Source organism: Vanellus vanellus (assembly GCF_965231255.1).
Source record: "Vanellus vanellus genome assembly, chromosome: 2".
In the NCBI taxonomy this organism is placed as follows: domain Eukaryota; kingdom Metazoa; phylum Chordata; class Aves; order Charadriiformes; family Charadriidae; genus Vanellus; species Vanellus vanellus.
Window position 1 is genome coordinate 136625656 of NC_138906.1, and position 15088 is coordinate 136640743.

Sequence of the window (15088 nt, forward strand, 5' to 3'; positions counted from 1 at the left end):
ATGCAAGTTTATTGGTAAATTCATTGCATCACCAGAAAAGGATAAGAAACTATGCTTCACCCCTCCCTAAAAAAAAAAAAAAGAAAAAGAAAAAGAAAAAATTCCAATTCTAGCTGTAAAACTGGAAGCCAGAATGTGTAGTTGACAGGCACAGAGCCAGCTGACTTTAAATCACTAGCCTTTCCATCAGATCAGTCTTCCTACTTCCACATGGAACACATTTTAAGTTAACAATGTGTAGTTTGGCAAAGGAATTGTTTTTCTTTGGCATAAAGCAGTTGTCTCATTTCTTTTAAAAAAAAGTATTTTCTGCCTGCTTATATATACAGTGTGTGTAGACGTTCTTTTGAACTTCAAAAACAGTTGTTACATCAAAAAAGCTTTACTTAGACAATTACATTCGGGCTATTTTGTTTTTATATATATGCAGATATAAATGACGAAAATTGGTATTTAATTCATCTGTGTACTGGCTGGTGTAACTCATCCAGTTTTTAGTGTTTACTCAAATACGTACGTAAATGCCTATAAAAATGTTGATTGAGCTACTTGACCACAGACACTCAGAAAACAGGCCTCCTTTCTTAAGACAGTAATTCAAGTAAGTCTCAGTTGATATGAGAGTATTTACAGTGTGGGTATAGACTCTAAGACAAACTAAGATTAAATCTGATCATTTTGCTCTTACTCCGAAACCTGGCCGTTTCAACCAGATGTATTTATAGCACGAAAAAGCAGTAGAATGGAATGTTACTCATTCAGACATTTGCAGTTGATTTATTCATTCCCGGTCGCTTCCACTGAAAACTCAGAAAAGCAGAAATGCAAATTTTCAGACATTGGTTCCACATGAAATGGGACAAACCACCGCACCAGCTACTGTTGTGAGACCAGATAGAGCTACTGCTGCCTACACATAAAGAGAGCCATTAAGGAGAAGTTGTTTATTTCTGCTTCTGCAGAAATCATAAACACCAGCCATGAGCCTGACAGCACAAGCTGTGCTGCAGTAAATTCTAGTACTTTGCTGGCCATTCTAAGCTGCCCAGTAAAAGTTACTGTAGCTAAATCCCATATACATTTCATGAAATAATCCTGCTCAGAAGATGGTATCATATTCATGCACAGCAGGGTGTGCAAATGCCTATAAATCAAAACGTAGAATCTGAAATATCTATAAAAAAAATCTGTGCAAATTTAACCATGACCCTTTGCCAGACAATAGGCCTTCATATGCTTTGCAGCTTAGCAGACACCAAGGAATTTTGTTTGGAAGTGATAGCTACTGTCTATGTAATATTTAGGACCTATTCATGGAGCATCTGGCAGAAAATAAAAGGGTTTCCTCCTCTAACATATGCTAAAGAAGGATGTGGTCCTGTGCCTGCTCCTCCTCTTCTGACTTTTTGCAAATAGCACAACATAAGAGACAGTTGTTTCTGGCTGCCCTGCTGCCTGTCATGGCTGTCAAGTGAAATCCCATGAATTATTGCTCTTCCAGATGTAAGAGATTTCCAGGCTGCCTTAAACTGCCTGTGGTTTGTGGTACTGGAGAGGAGAGAAACGAGATTAAACTTCATCTCATCAGTGCAATCTGAAAAGATCACACAGAGGACTAATAATCACAGCTTTTTCATTCCAGAGCCGGACCCGAGAGCTGTGTGTTTTTGTTTCAGGGCTATGTCACATTAAGCTTGTTGGAAGACATTGATTAAGGTCAAACAATGTTTGAAGATCAAAAATAAAATTTTTAACTCTGTGTTGCCGCATACATTTTGCATTCTTCAAAAAGCGTCAGGCATTGCTTTAGCCAGCTGAAACAGAAGAGGCTGTGAACTGAGTTCCGTAATTCTGAGACGTCAGCACTTCTTAGCACAAACTTATGAAAGATAAAAAAGAAAATATTCACCTAAAATTACGAACCTAATGTCACACGGCATCCCCTATAATTCAGAGGAAACACTCGCCAAAAAAACCACTTGTCACTTTCATTTCTCCATAAATGTCTGTCTTTGTGACTTTCAAAACTTGGCTTTTCTTTTTTTTTTTTTTTTTAACATTTTTTATGGCTTTTTTGTGCCATCTACAATGGCTTCTGGACCTTTGAGGTTAGTCTGAATGTTTTGTATTAGTAAAGAATGCTTATTCATACACTGATTAGTTGTACAGTTTTCAGAATGCTCAACTGTAACCCTCCATAAGTTAAGAAATAACTGCAGGTTCAAAATGATAGGTAGAAATTTAAATAAATATTTTTTATGATTGTTTCCAGAACTGTTCTGTAATTGTATTGTCCACTCCAACCATTTACTGTTTAATTTCCAAGTAAGTTTTTTCTGTCCTCTCTGAGATATATACAGATGTATGTATGTACGCAGAGAGAGAGAAAGAGAGAGAGAGAAACGTAACATACAGTTACCTGCAAACTATACTTGAAATAACAGCTGTAACACAAAACAGCATAATGCTTTAAAACCTAAGCATTGTCAAATGATTACTGTCACGACCCTTTTTTTTTTATGAAATCAAGACAAGCGGAGAGGCCCCTGACATTTCACTTCAGCCCTATTAGCAAAATATTAATTATAGATAAGGAAAATATGTTGCCCCCAAAACACCTGGAAATAATTGGCAAATGTATGCGACTTAGATCAGAACGTAATTGCCCTGATTCGACCTATGTAGCTTTTTTTAAAAACTGACGTAGCTTGTTTAAGTAATAGTGTTGGCTACCAGATGTAAAACCTCCCAGGCTATAGCTTCCTTTTCCATCTGAGCTCGGGCATATCACAAAGGCTCTCTAATGTGAGGGGATACCAGTAAAACAGTGATGAAAACCATAGGTACGAATATCTGCAAGTGGCTCACATGAAAGCGTTTATCGCTTTTCATGCGCGTGTATTAAACCGTGGTGGAAAAGAGCCCTTCATTGAAAATGCATTAATTATTTGACACTGGTTTTCCTCAGACATTTTTTTTTTGCTGTGGGATGCAAGTGAAAGATTACAGCTGAAAAAATGATCATCATACTTGAGGTAGGCTCACAGAATCTTTTCTTATGTTCTGTGTGAAGTTGTCTTGAACTGAAACCTCTGCTCCTTAAGGATTAAGGGATTGAAAAGCAAAGACTGAAGCTGCTGTAATTTAAACCCAGTCATTCTCCAGCACAAAGGTGCAAAATGGACTAAGCCAATCTGCTTCTTTGCTAGTTCAGCTAAGAAATAATTTTACCTTTTGAAAGTTTTGTACTATTAACATTCCAAAGATGTCATTATCTTTAAAGGAAATTTATTCTCTTGATTTTTTAACGTGAGATCAGAGCCGTGAGAGGTGGAATAGGTGGACGCGGTTTCAAATTGCAGTTTACAGCATTTCTGAAAAATTCCATCTATGTGATGTATAGATAAATCATAAAGATAAAATTAATCAATGGATGCCACTGAGGAGGGTTGTCTTGTTTACAAAAATATCTTGTCTCCAGAAATACTTGCAGAGCACTTTTCTATTGCTATTTAAAAAAAAAATAAAATGGTTTTATATTACTAAAGAGTCATAAAAAGTATCAGATGAAACAAACTTCGTTCCAAGGACTGCAAAAGAAGAGGGAGCATTATGTTATATTGCAGATAATTAATACATTCACTAGACAGAAAAAATCCGGTTAATTACTGGGTGCACGTTAACTGATTGCAGGTTCCGAGTTTCAGTAACAAAATGAACTGAATTCACATTTCAGGTTGTTGGTTTCTTTTCAAAGTTTGTCACAAAGGCGCAGCACATAATTCTAATCAAAACAAATCAAAACTTCTTTTTTTTTTTTTTTTTTTTTAAAAATAAATATATTCCCAGCGGAAGAGCACCGTATCCAACAGAAAATGAAGCCCCAGCACTGTGGTTTGGCCACTACCGTGCCGTGAGAGAGACCTGTCTTTGATTACTGGGTGTAATGCTCCGCTCGTAGATGAGCGCTCCCCGCGGAGGCTGCGATGCTCAGCTTGTGAGAAGAGAGTAGCTCCGCCGCTCCGGGGAGCGCAGCCTCTCGGAGCCACTTGCTTGGAAGCAGCTCTGGCGCAGGCGGAGGTGGGCTCCCCCAGCCTCCCACCGGCGCATCGGCTGCCGTGAAGTGGAGGCTCACGTAGAGGGAAATCAAGGAGTTGTAGTTCTTTGGCAATATGGAGAAGTTTTTGCCCTGGGGGAGAATAAACGAACATATTCTCTGGTGATATACGTAGAAATTTACTACCCATAGGAGTAAGTGTAGACCTTAGAATTACTTGTACCGACTTTGGGCTACATCGCATAGTTTCCACTTGGGTGACGAAAAGTCACAGAAGCGGTTACATATTTGTGTTTGTAAATCATCTTCTATCGCTGATTTAAAACGGTGACCCACTGTTCATCCGTACATTTGATGTGGAGCTGGCAACCAGCAATAATACGAGCTTTCCAGCACTTCCCATTTATAACTTCAAAGCCTAACCTGGAGGACCACCCTCTCCAGAGACAGAAGCAATTCATTTTCCATATTCAATGTGCTTCTCCTGAGAGGAAAAAAACTGCCGGTCATGCCAAATTGTGTTGAATGATACAAGGTAAAGCTAGTTTTATCACATGGGCAGCTGACACAAAACTCTTCCACTTATCTTGGGTTGGATGGGAACTGGGTTCAGAGATGAAAGGTCAGTTCTTTATCCACTAAGCCCTCCAGATATTCCAAAATCCCCAGTACATTACAAATTTGAACAGTTTAAGCCCGCTTAAATAAAAGAATCTCTTCTCGAGGTAAAGTATACAGTGTATATAGATACAGAGCAGGAGAAACATGTGAAAGGTCAGAGATGTGACCTTTTAACGTCAATAGTTTTATTTATTGACAAGAAGTCCAGTTTAAAGGGCTTAATGAAAAAGCAAGACAAGAATCAAGGAATCTGTTAAACTGCGTAAATTTGACTGACTAAATAAATTGTACCGCGCGCCTCAGAAATTGCAATTGCTATGAACGTTTCCTGGGGCTTATTCTTAGCAGAGGAAGAAGCTTCTGAAATTAGCAGAATACTGGTTACACTGGCAATCCACAAACTAGTTCTTCGATTTTCCTAATATGTCCTAAGGCAACTAAAGGGGTATTTTTATTTTCCTTAATATTTCGTTCCATGTCAATTGTTCTGTTATCCCAAATAACAAAAAGAAAGTTGAATTGACAGACACTTTGTATTCAGGGCTCACTCCCATTGAAATCAGTAGAGGAAACCCTGATGGCAGGATGTGTTGTTATGTTATGTTATGTTATGTTATGTTATGTTATGTTATGTTATGTTATGTTATGTTATGTTATGTTATTGTGCTGCCCATAGTTGTTCAAGCTCACACCAGAGAGCTCGAGTTGGTATGTGCACTGGCAGAATAGTTGTACTTTTATGTTGCCTTTATGATAAATGTTTTTCCTCTACATCAAATGAACAGTCGGAAATATTGGTGACTACGTAGAGATAATATAACTAATATAAGAATATCAATATAAATAACAGATGATGAATTTTCCAGTGGTCTTGAGCACCACCGGTTTCCATTGCAACTATCAGGTGCTGTAAGTGCTCAGAAATTCAGAAAATAAAGCCAGTTAGCTCTTAAAAATGGTTTTGCTCCTTATCAAGTGCAATCCAAGAGTTCTGATAATTAAAAGTGGAATTCGAAAATTTGTTTCCTGCAAGAACAGTACTTTGGCCTTCTACAGTGCTATTTGTAGACCACAGCATTTTGTTTAGGTGAATCAATTATCTGCACCCTCAAGTGCAGATTTTATTTTCATGGACTTTTGGATTTTGCCATTTCAGTAATAATGTCTGGTATTATTCTAGCTCAATTTTACGGCTTCTCCTCTGAAAAGACAACTGCCTTTTGTGAGGTAATTTAGAGACTTCATTGCGAAGGGGCATCAAGACACACAAATTGAGAACACAGGGAAGAGAAACAAAGCTGGATTAAAGATTGCCTTGAACTGCTGGAGCTCTGGCCCAAGGACTCTGCATTCTTGTTTAAAATGCCTTGACAATAATACTGATCATTTCATCTCTAGTGCCTTTTATGATTTTTTCCTGTAAAATGAGAACAGGATAAATTGGGAGCAGCTATAATGACAGAAACTGGATAGTGCAACACAACAAAATGGTAGTGCTGGTTCTTGTGGTAATCTTTTCATCTTGTTCCTCTTTCTTTTCTTATTAGTGTGCTAAAACGCCTTTGCAAATTGGTATTGATAATTTTTCATATAAATAGTAAACAATAGCGCACTGTTAACACAGCTTTGCTTATGAAACTTTATAGCCTAATTAATTCAGCGGGGTCTCCTGTCAATATTTCAGACTACCTTCAGCATGACATGATCACTCCGTTTGATCTTTCGTGCCACAAAGTATGCTAACTCTTTGTATTTGTATTTTACAGATATTTTTAATCATCTCTGAGGTTAGACAAACTATTGATGAAAGATCTCTTGATCAAAACAGATACTTGGTTTTATCTTTAGGTAACTGTGCAAGCTTTACAGTACCAGCTGACTCACTGGCTTCGCTCAGAAGGATGAAGCTCGTTCATGACACAACCTGTAACAACTTCACGTTTGCAGGTTTTTTCCCTGTATTTTAAACATCGGTGCTCAGCTTCATTATACGGTGAAGCATGTGAACACTGAATCATCAATCCTTTCACACCTGTGACAAAGTAGTAACTAGACTCTCATCTGAAGGAAACACTATAGAATTGCCTGCTACGTGTATATCGAGAGTAATTTCTTCATTGTTTAAATTATCCCACAGGAAAGAAATTTCACGCACATGGAATATGTGCACATGCAACCGGCTAGATTATGAGCAAATTCTCTGGTGTCATTCTGGCTTATTTTTAAGACAAGCTGGAATGCCCCTCCGTTAATCTGCATTATATTGTGCAGACCAGTTTTTATGTAGTCTCATCACTGTGGTGAAATGACTGTTTATCAAAGGTCACTTACAGTACTCAGAGTCCCACAATGGACTGAAATGCAGGAGAAGATGAGTAATTTGGAACCTTAATAAAGAAATTTTGCTTTATTTGTGCCTAACCTTGAAAAACACTCACAGATTTCAACTATTATACGGGATGCAGCGGTACAACTTCTCAAGGGCCTTTTGTCTGCACACCTCGCTGCCTGCCAGAGGCTCATTGTTAGCACTTAGTAACCACAGTAATACAAGGGGGGTGTTTATTGTATTTATTGACAAGTGCCTTTTGTTTTCCTTCCTTTTTTTTTTTTTTTTTCTCTGCCCAAATCTTGATGAACATTCTAGCCTTTCTAGCTGCCTTGCCTTCATTTCAGTTCACTAAGGCATTTGGAGGCCTTTTCCTATCTCGAGACAGAGATTCCAAGGAAAGGTACTTTTTTTTTTTTTTTTTTCCTGTTCCTGAGCTTCTGGACAGATAATTTGTACGTACTGTGTGCAGCCTGAGTGTCTGAAGCACACGTTAAATGACTAAATGGCTGCACTCCAGTTCCACATATGGTAAACGTGTTATCCTGATATTGCCTTACCCTGTCAGGTTAATGAATATATATTTCTTTAAGTTTGCAAATAGAACCTAGTAAAAGTCCTCTTAAAACGAGAGGAGGTTCTAGGGTTTGGGTTTGGTGTTTTTTTCCTTAAAATGCTGGAGGAGGTGTTTTGGCATTATGGCATTGAGAAGAGTTGTATAAGATTGTTATCAGGGAAATTTTAAGCTCAAGAACTAGGTTTCCACAGTGATGAGCACCCACAATACTGTCTAAATTTTCAGCGTGTATGAAAACTCGGCCTTAAGTTTAATAGCTGATTTCTGAAAAAAAGCAGTGTCATCATTTCAGGTTGTTCTCTTTTCTTTTTTTTTTTTTTTAATCTCTAAATTGAGATGAATCCAAAGGGAATTTTGGAACAGACTGGGAATTTGGGGGGAAAAAAAAAGGCAAAAAAAAGTTATGTATTTAAGTCCCATTGCAGCTAATGGCAGTTGAATACCTAAAACTTTTCATTATGTTGCAAGTCTTTCCTATTTGACATGATCTCAGAAACAGAACTTACATAAGTGTTATAAGATGAATTCTGCTACTAACTAAAGATGATGGTTTGACCATTCTTTTTCTTTGGACTCTGTCTATTAAAACATCAGAAGTTCAAAAAGATTTTATTAGGCAATCTGCGTCATGATATTCTGCATCATAATATAGAGGTGAGCTGGAAAGAAGATGTGTATACTGCCATGGAAGTTGTGAGAACATGTTGTACTAGTACCTTAGCTGTCACTCCAGACAGTCAAATGAAGTAAGTCAATGGATCTATGGTACAGAGGTCAGAGTGGCAGTATTTCTGAAGAATTCAGAGAAGCTGTCGGGAGACTGCTAGTGTGTGAGATGGAGGAAGAAAGAGAAAGATGAGCAATGAATTCCCTAAAGCTATTCCCCTGAATGTGTTCCATAATAAATTTTAAATGTGTGTCATACTGGGGGAGAGGGGTCAGATTTACTAATAATTTGCATTAACATTTGTAATATCTATCTTTTATGAGCACGATCTCTTTTAGAGTTTTGAAAGTTTATATTCTTCCCCAATAAATTCAGATTTTTTTTTACCGGCTATGTCATTCTCTGATATTATATACTTTATCTGCATCCTTTATACACGAAACGAAGAGGCTGCCATATCCCCTCTTACTCCTTTCTTTGCCTGACTGCGTGGCAGACAGAAACTGCTGTAATCTGCCACAGCATCAATGACTGAATGGGGGAGCGGATGTTTTCCCCACAGAACGTAGACAATAACTCTGGGCAGGAGGAAAATGGACTAACACAAGGATCTGATGAGAGAGTGCCTTTCCTCCAATGACCCAGCTGGCTTGCCCATGACAAAGCTTTTACAGGACATAACATAAATGAAATAAGAAGAATGAAAGCATTAAACAATGTGGCTGAGGAGAGAGGAAAAAGAGGAACTTAAAGGAAGGCAGAGTCGGTCTCAGACGCGGCAAAAGGCAATATTGCCTGTGTGATTGTTCCAGCCTTCACAAAGGGGATTGTTTGCCGAGCTGGGAGCCGCCGGAAAGGATTAACAGTTTTCCAGAGCAGACAACACCCCCGTGATCCCACCTCGGGGTATCTCAGGTGTGAAGTGGGGGCTCGGGGAGAGGGCAACGGTGCAGGCTCAATTGGCCAGTAGTGCCCTTGGCTGACATCGTAGTTTATTTGTGAGCTTATTAAGCCTGGCCAGTCCTTTGGGGGCACTCTTGGCAAAGGTCACAAAAGACAAGATTTTGCATAATGAATACATTAAAATCTTTTTGTTAGTGCATGGGGAGCAAGAGGATAATGGCAATGAAGCTTTGGAATACAGGAAAGGAGGTAAAAGAAAATTAGTCCCTGAGGTAGCAAATATGATCACCATGTGGACTTGGGTTTCTATTTTAGCAAGTGAGCCCTGAGAGAAAAAAGTGCTTGGAAACATGCTGCCTTTTATTTAGATCCATAGCTACTGCACTGAAGGAGTACACCACAAAGGGCAAAAGTGCCACTCTCTTCTATGATGAGTCATTTATATAGAAGGATCCCAGCTAGTGAATAGGAAAGGATGGAGAATGCTGTACGCATTTTGAAGAATATCTCAGGGGGGGAAAGAAAAAAAAAAAAAAAAAAAGAAAAAAAAAAAAGGATGCCATGTCAGCATGTAGGCTATAAATTGCACTTAGTTATCATAAATTCACGCTGAAAATAAAGTTAACATTATCAGATTTTGACCATCAGTCTCCTATGGGATTGATGTCATAATACAGCAGATAGGACCTAGATGCACCTTTCCTTGCACTTTATTAAAGACCCAAATTGGGTGGCAAGGATAAGCAAGTTTAGGCACACATGTGAAGATGGCAGGGTCTCACAACTCAATAACCTGGTGATTCAAAAGACTCGGGGCTGATAAAAGATAGAAACACCAGCTATCAGGGTCAGTTCAAGGGTGCTATAAAGAGAACCAAATCCCAATGAAAATAGATAAAATACCACTGTAGTTGCTACGGTACCTTAATCTGATGAAAGCTAAGTTGTGTGAATTTTTTTAAGGGTTTATCATTCTTTGCGCTGGTCCTAAAGTACAAATATGCAATCTAAGTAACTGGAAGAAAGTTAGAGGAGGACTTAGGAATATAGTAGCCGGTCCATTTGAGCACATCAACTCTGTCTTCAGGCAAGTTTGGGCTGGAGGAAAAATCAGTGGATAACTACATCAATTTGTTAGGATGTCTTTCAATCAGTCTATCAAGATCTTTAAGGCTCCTGATAAGGGCACCCTTTTGGCAAAGCCAAATATAGAAACTACTGTACTTTTTTGGCTGTCAAGAGATCATTTAGAAAAGCAAATTCACATTTATTTTCAGTTCTTTGGGGCAATACTCTGTAATGGAAATAGGTATATCTTTATAATACACTCATATTTTAAAATCTGTGAGCAGTTATAAAGAGACACAATAGTTAATCCACTAATGACAATTTTACATTCTCAGAAATTATTTGCTCCAGCTTGTTTTGGCATTTTTGTTTCTATAGAAAATACGGTAGCTAAACAATACAACTCTATTTCACCTTCCTTCCGTTTGTGCCTGTTATTCACGGCTTTTATCTCAGCAGATGATGCAGCTGGTAACCAGCTTCTGCCTTTTAACAGAAAGTTCATCAGCATAAATTGGAATTCTGTGTTTCTTATCCCTGGTGACTCTGCATTGGTTGCAGTATCCAAGATGGTCCTGGTGAGGTGACAAAGTCAACTAAACGCTCAGTCTTTCAGCAATTTTTGTGGCATTTTGAAATCTTTTTTTATTAAGATGCCTCAAAGAAGACTATACTATTCCAAGCAAATTCTTTAGTGGCAGGGACTGCAATTAAAATAATTAAGATTTGAAGCTCCTGTATTTGCAGATAGTAGGTGAAAGTCACATCTAATTTTAACTCTCGGAGTATGCCTAAATTAATCACATTACTCTCGCCCCAATTGTATTTGAAAACTCCTCTCTGGACTGAATATCCTAAAATGATTTTGTATTCTTCTTGTCTAGTATCCAGATGTGCACCATTTGGAATAGAACAAAAAACATTGCACATCCTGTGCAATGTGTGGTGCATGAGTTTCCAAAGCACTGACTGAGACTACCCACACAGCTACTCTCCCTCTTCTGCTGCACAAGAAATGGATTAGAACCACAACAAAAAATAGAAGTGTACGGTTGCAGGTTTTTAAATTTCTTTTCCAACGTGTCAATCTTTCTAGATTTATTTTGTAAATGGAGAAATATATGCAGTATCTTCACAGGCATGAAAAAACATCATCTAAATTTCTGTTTGAGTAAATATTGTAGAAATCCTTAGCATACTATAGAAAGATTTTTCAGCTGACAGATGCTTTACAACCTGGGAAACTACCTGTGTTTTATTCTGTCCCAATGAATGCTTAGAACTCCTGTCACTATAACTAGCATACTTTTAGCCTCTGGTTTCAGATCACTGATAACACAATGCAAATTCATCAGAGCACAATGTAGATGAATGCAGAACTTGTTAAATGAATGATCTCAAAAAAAGAGTTAGCCAGTGGTAAATCATCATCAAATGGAAGTGATCCTAGGGGGCTCCTCAGGGATCAACATTAGACTCAGTGTTATTCAACATTTTCACCCATGAGTTAAAACATAAACATAAATCATTCTTAGAAAATTTGTGGGTGGCAGAAAGATTGGAGAATCAGTAAATAATAATGAGGACAACAGAGCCATACATTGCGCTCTGAATTGCTGGTAAAATGAGATAATTCAAAAAATAATTAAAAAAACCAAACCATCTCACAATTCAGTCAAATGCAAAACTGCATGGAAGGACAAGATCCAGGCCAGTCCAGCAGGATGGGCATCTTTGGGAACACATTGGCTGGGGAAGCTCTAAGTGTCATAGTAGAGAGGTAAACACAGGTACAATTCTGAAAAACAGCAATAGGAATCCTATAAATAACCAAATGAAAAACAAGATTTTGAATTTTTATATCTTTATTTGGCAATAATGGATAAGAGAATACTTTGTCCATTTCTGTTGTCCACAGTTTAAGGAATTTTGGTTTGTTTTCTTCTTTTTTTTTTTTTAAATTTAGAGATGTTGTAAAAAAGAGCTACAAAATGATTCAAGGTTGGATAAAATCCCTAGAGTGAGAGACTTTGAGAGCTTGGTTTGTTCAGTCTGTCAAAAAGAAGATTGAATGGTGACTTGACTGAGAGGTAACTGTGAAAGTATAAGTACTCTCACAATGAGAAAACACAGAGTACTAAAGTGCTCTTTAATCAGGCAAAGAAAGGGATAACAAGAACTAATGGCTGGAAGCTGAACTAAGCCACATGTTAACCATGAGTGGTTAACCACTGGAACAAGTTATAAAACGGTATGATCACTTCCCTATCTTTTAATGTCTACAGATCAAGACAGATTCTCTTTCTGGAAGATATGCTTTACCCAAACACAAGTTATTGGCCTCAGTACGGAACAACGGGATAACATGTGAAGGCCCATAATGGAAAGCCAATAGCATAATATAATGACCTGTCCTGGTGTTAACCTCTCTGAAAAAAAATGCCCAGATGGTAACCCCATTGTGCATCTCTCAAATGCCATTTGTTATGTCTAAGACCAATCCTTGTACTGCTTCTGTCTGAGATGGTCTAAATTTTCAAGTAAGTTTGAAACAACACTGTAGCAAAAAGTCCTTCAAAAATGTGTTCTAGAGAAGATGCACTAGAATGAAAGCAGGAATATGATGAAAAGTATTTCTAAGAATTAAAATGGTATTCATAGTTGTAGCGGTCTTGTCATAATAAGTGAGCATTACTTAGTCCATTGTCTGAGCGAGTAAGCAGTTCATATCAGGGCTAGTTTTGTTTAAATAAAACCTCAGCCTAGCTTTATATTTTCTAGTCTTTTCTGTCAGTAAATGGGTCACCTCCCTCTAACACAGCTGTGACAGGCTCAATAGTGTGGTTTCAGGGTGTCATCTTTTCAGATGACAGAGTAAACATACTCATTTGCTATTCCAGGGTGAATGAAAAAGAATTGTGGATCATCCTCCATAGATAATCAGAACTCTCTTTCTGTCTGGGATTGGAAAAAACATTAACTCCAAATCACAGAAATATAAAATGTCTTGATGCATGTGAAGAGAGCATCATCTAAATTTCAATTTGAACAAATATTGCAGATATACTTGACATACTGTAGAAAGGCTTTCAGCTGATGGGTTAGGGACATGCACTGCTTTACAACTGGGGCAACTACTGATGCATTGTGGAGCTGCTGGATTGAAGGATTAGGCAAAAGAGTAGGGCTATTCTGCCAGATACAAAGAAGCTTTAAGCCATTGGTAAATTAACAGAAATGGGTAAGGTAATAGCATCAGTATATAATATGTGTTTTCCCTAAGAAGAGATAACAGAAAAGAATAGAAGTAATCAACTACGGACTTGTGATTATTCATAAATATTGTGAAAAGCAAGAAAGGCATTTTTTTCCTTACACTGAATCAAATACAGGGCACCGTTTTCATGCGGAAGTTGATCAAATTTAACAATATCGATTCAGAAATTATCAGCGTTAGAGCCAATTTGTAATCAGTGAAGTAGTGCAAAGCTGTCCTAACTCCACCCAGGATTTTACTTAATTCTGTGGCTTATGGTAGTTTAAATTTACAATGGTTTTGACCTATAGTATATCAATTTTAATCAATTCTTTCTAATATCGTACAAAATTATATCCACCGAGGTTTTAGAAGCAAATATTTTCTAAATACTAAGCAAAAGGGGAGGAGAACTGGAGAAAAATACGTGGCATAAACCAAAATGTAAAAGCAGTTATCAAGGACCACATAATCTCTGTTACAAAATACATTATCCAGGTGCTGATTCCCTTCAGCTCCAAGCTAATGCACTTGAGTAGAATCTAACCATTGTCACTGGATCTTCAGGCTGAAATGCAGACCTAGATATCTTTTCTCCTGGTTTTCTTTGGTCAGGAGATGTCATTGCGGAGTGGCCCTTGCACACTAACAGAAAATTCCTAACCTTTGAGTTACTTGTGGATGATATCCCAAGAGCTTCACCCAACTAAGGCATCCCTGTCTAACTCTTTCTGGCCATTGTGATGCAACAGTAAGTAGCCTGGCCTCTGCATCATGGATTTTCTTTTAAAAAACTGAGGAACAGTTCTTTGAAAGATTTTGCAACACACTGTTCCGCATTTAGTTCTCCTCTCAGCCATCCGGATATCGCAAGCACATCAGGAGGGTGAGCTCCTTCTGTGTCTCTCGCTCCTGTGAGTTTTTCATACTTGTGGCACTCAGTTCTTCAGCAGACATGAGTTTTATGAATGTCTGGGTTAGCCGCATTTAAGACAGTGGTTCTACACAATTCTTTTTGGGGTGGTGGAAAGGAAAGGACAGCAAAGCAGAATCAACCTCTCCCTGCTCCAGGCCTGGGACATCATTCACTGCCACATCGGTTGGGTGGAGATACCACTGCTTTTGGGGCCATGGTCTTAGCAGTGAAGTTAGCCTAGTTATTAAAATGAACCTAAAAAATTACTTATATAAAAGAAGAAACAATCAGTGAAGGGGCTTAACCTTTGGGAATGATAGCCATCAATAAGTCAAATTTCTTTCAGCAACATACATAACTGTTGATAATATGAATATATTTTACTGCTATAAAGCAAGAGAGCTGATACTTTGTGCAGTAGAGGAGTCTCAGTTGTTAAATTTAGGTAGGGAATGAAGTACACTTGTCAGATGACAGCAGATACCACTTTCTTTGTGATAGAAATGTATTCCCAGATAGAGCTGTCAATTTAGTAGATGCTGAATTGGTGCCGTGATCAAGATGAATGCTTGTTTCTTAATAAAACCTTGTGTTGGGTAAGTAAAGCAGTGGCCTTCACCTCAGGCACTTCATTAACTGAACAACCAACTGATAATGGACCGTTGCATCATTATTGCTTAAATAATGATGTTAT